Source organism: Schistocerca gregaria, unplaced genomic scaffold (genome assembly GCF_023897955.1).
Source record: "Schistocerca gregaria isolate iqSchGreg1 unplaced genomic scaffold, iqSchGreg1.2 ptg000418l, whole genome shotgun sequence".
Taxonomy (NCBI): Eukaryota; Metazoa; Arthropoda; class Insecta; order Orthoptera; family Acrididae; genus Schistocerca; species Schistocerca gregaria.
The window spans coordinates 2,411,977-2,416,132 of NW_026061850.1; positions in this window are offsets into that span (position 1 = coordinate 2,411,977).

Here is a 4,156-nt window from a genome sequence, read left to right on the forward strand (position 1 = left end):
CAGGATGGAAAGAAAGCGGCGGCGGAGGGCCTCCGGAGGCACTGAGACCTTCGGACCCTGTGCCAAGTCGAGTCGAAGGCACGGTCGGGGCACACTCCACGGGGGCAGACGGAGATTGGCCCGGAAAACAGGCGGCAGAGGAAAAAAGTCAAGGCCACGGAGAAGGTCCCGGAGGCGAACCGCAATGGGACACCCTGACCGGGGCCGCCTGTCTGGAACATGGACGATCGAGCATGGGAACGGGAGACGGTAGTTTGGATGCCCTGGCATGCTATAAACGTGCGCGGCATAGGCGGCCAGAAGGCGGTCACGCCGGAACCGCAATGGAGGGACACCAGCCTCCACAAGTATGCTGTCGACGGGGCTTGTCCGGAACGCTCCCGTGGCGAGGCGGATCCCGCAGTGGTGTATGGGATCCAGCAATCGTAATGCTGGAGGCGAGGCAGAACCGTACGCCACACACCCATAATCAAGGCGGGACTGGATCAGTGCTTGATATAGGTGGAGGAGGTTGGACCGGTCGGCACCCCACCTGGTGTGGCTTAAGCAACGGAGAGCGTTTAAGTGCCGCCAGCATGTTTGCTTCAGCTGCCTAATATGGGGCAGCCAAGTCAACCGGGTATCGAACACCAGTCCCAAGAACCGATGCGTCGCGACCACAGCAAGAGGTTCACCGTCAAGGTAAAGGCGCGGCTCAGGGTGAACCGTGCGACGCCGGCAGAAATGCATAACGCAGGTCTTCGCGGCCGAAAACTGGAAGCCGTGCGCTACAGCCCATGACTGCGCCTTGCGGATGGCACCTTGCAGCTGCCATTCAGCAGCGGCGATGCCACTGGAGCTGTAATATAGGCAGAAGTCGTCCGCATATAAAGAAGCCCCGACGGACGACCCCACCGCCTCAACGAGCCCATTGATGGCAATTAAAAACAGGGACACACTGAGGACAGACCCCTGTGGGACCCCGTTCTCCTGGACCCGGGAGGAACTATGCGACGCAGCTACTTGCACGCGGAAGGAACGATACGAAAGAAAATTCTGAATAAAAATCGGGAGCGGGCCCCTAAGGCCCCACCCATGAAGTGTGGCCAGGATGTGATGGCGCCAAGTCGTATCGTATGCCTTCCGCATGTCGAAGAAGACGGCAACCAGATGTTGGCGGCGCGCAAAGGCTGTACGGATGGCAGACTCCAGGGAGACCAGATTATCGACGGCAGAGTGGCCTTTACGGAACCCACCCTGAGACGGAGCCAGAAGGCCCCGAGACTCGAGGAGCCAACTCAACCTCCGGCTCACCATACGTTCCAGCAACTTGCAAGGAACGTTCGTGAGGCTTATGGGGCGATAGCTGTCCACCTCCAGCGGGTTCTTGCCAGGTTTCAATACGGGGAGGACTATGCTTTCCCGCCATTGAGACGGGAAAACACCCTCGACCCAGACGCGATTGAAAAGATCTAGGAGGCGTCGCTGGCAAGGCACTGAGAGGTGTTTCAGCATCTGGCTGTGAATGCGGTCTGGTCCAGGAGCCGTATCAGGGCAAGCAGAAAGTGCGCTCTGGAATTCCCATTCGCTGAAAGGAGCATTGTACGACTCCGCGTGGCGCGTGTGAAAGGAAAGCCTCCGACTTTCCAACCGCTCTTTCCGGGAGCGGAAGGCCAACGGGTAGTTCGTTGACGCGGAACACTGAGCAAAATGCTCTGCTAACCGGTCCGCAATCGTGTCGGAGTCGGTGCACACTGCTCCATTCAGCGAAAGCCCAGGGACAGAGACAGGTGGCCGATAGCCTTGGAGTCGCCGAATCTTGGCCCAAACCTGCAATGCAGAGGTACGGACGCCAATGGTGGAAACATAACGTTCCCAGCACTCCTGCTTCCGTTGGCGAATAAGGCGTCGGGCTCGGGCGCGGAACTGTTTAAAAGCAATGAGGGTCTCCAACGACGGGTGCCGCTTATGGCGCTGAAGAGCCCGCCGGCGATCTCGAATCGCCTCTGCGATCTCGGGCGACCACCACGGCACAGTCGTCCGCCGAGGTGACCCGGATGTACAGGGAATCGCAGATGCCGCCGCAGAAACGATGCTGGTGGTGACCGACTGAACCACCGCATCAATCGGATCAGTGGAAGGAGGTGCGATCACTGCGACAGATGTAAATAAGTCCCAATCAGCCTTATTCAGAGCCCATCTGGAGGGGCGTTCAGAAGAGTGACGCTGTGGCAGTGACAGATAGATGGGGAAATGGTCACTACCACATAAGTCGTCATGGACCCTCCAGTGGATGGATGGTGAAAGTCCGGGGCTGCAAATAGAAAGGTCAATGGCCGAAAACGAGCCATGGACCGCACTAAAGTGGGTCGCCTCTCCCGTGTTTAAAAGGCAGAGGTCAAGCTGTGACAGAAGAGTCTCGACATCTCTGCCCCGGCCAGTAATCGCGGCGCTACCCCACAAGGGGTTATGGGCGTTAAAGTCGCCCAGCAACATAAAGGGAGGCGGCAGTTGTCCTATCAATGCAGCCAACACATGACGAGAGACATCACCATCCGGCGGAAGGTACAAACTGCAGACAGTAATAGGCTGAGGCGTCCACATCCTTACAGCGACAGCCTCTAAGGGTGTATGAAGAGGCACACACTCGCTGTAGATAGAGTTAAGGACGTAGACGCAGACTCCACCAGACACCCTCACATAAGCTGCCCGGTTCTTATAATAGCCCCGATACCCTCGTAGGGCAGGGGTCCGCATTGCCGGAAACCACGTTTCCTGGAGGGCAATGCAGAAGAAAGGGTGACTGCTGACGAGTTGGCGGAGCTCAGCAAGGTGGTGGAAAAAACCGCTGCAGTTCCACTGGAGAATCACTTTGTCCATGGGCGAAATAGGCGTGAAGGGACCGAGGAGGCAGATCACGTCACTGGGTCACCTGCTGTCACCGATCGAGGACCAGTACAATCGGCGTCCTTGGCGTCTGAGGGTATGGCGAGATCCAGGCCCTCAGCGGACGCCAGGATCTCCACCTCATCCCCAGACGCAGAGCCTGTATGGAGCGGTGGGGTGGATGCCACCGCGCGTTCCTTGGCCTTAGAGGCCTTCTTCTTCTTCGTCTTCTCTCTCTGCTCCTTGGGCTTTACTGGCTGGGAGGGCTCCACCGAGTCAGTCTCCGGGACGGAGGAGGAGCGGGAAGCCCTGCGACCAGCCGTTGGCCTGCTTTTCAGCCACTGGCTGACGTCACCCTTCCCAGAGGTGGAAACCTGGGAAGGGAGGGACCCGAGGGATCCCTTGCGAGAGAGAGTCGCCGAAGAAGTCGGACGCTTCTCCGGCTTAGAGTTGGGGACTTGTGTCCCCGATGGTTGGGGGGTCGTTGCTCCTGAGGTAGGTGGTGCAGGAGCAACAGATGGGGAAGTGCCCCCCACCATCAAGGGGGCAGGTGTAGTATTCCGGCTCAGAGTGTTCAGTGGAATCGGTGCAGCAGATGACAAAACTAATGTTTTGGCAGCGGTGGCATAGGAGCTGGTCAGAGCCACAGGATGTAGCCTCTCGTATTTCCGCTTAGCCTCAGTATAGGTCATGCGGTCCAGGGCCTTATATTCCATGATCCTTCGTTCTTTCAGTAGAACCTTGCAGTCTGGCGAGCAAGGGGAATGGTGTTCGCCGCAGTTCACACAGATGGGAGGCGGCGCACATGCAGTATTAGGATGTGAAGGGCGTCCACAATCTCTGCATGTCATGCTGGAAGTACACCGAGATGACATGTGGCCGAACTTCCAGCATTTGAAACACCTCATCGGGGGAGGGATATAGGGCTTCACATCACATCGGTAGACCATCACCTTGACCTTTTCGGGTAGGACGTCACCCTCGAAGGCCAAGATGAAGGCACCGGTGGCTACCTGATTATCCCTCGGACCCCGATGGACGCGCCGGACGAAGTGAACACCCCGCCGTTCTAAATTGGCGCGTAGCTCGTCGTCTGACTGCAAGAGTAAGTCCCTATGGAATATAATGCCCTGGACCATGTTGAGACTCTTATGGGGTGTGATCGTGACGGAAACATCCCCCAACTTGTCACAAGCGAGTAACCGCCGTGACTGTGCAGAGGATGCCGTTTTGATCAATACTGCCCCAGAGCGCATTTTGGACAAGCCCTCCACCTCCCCAAACTTGTCCT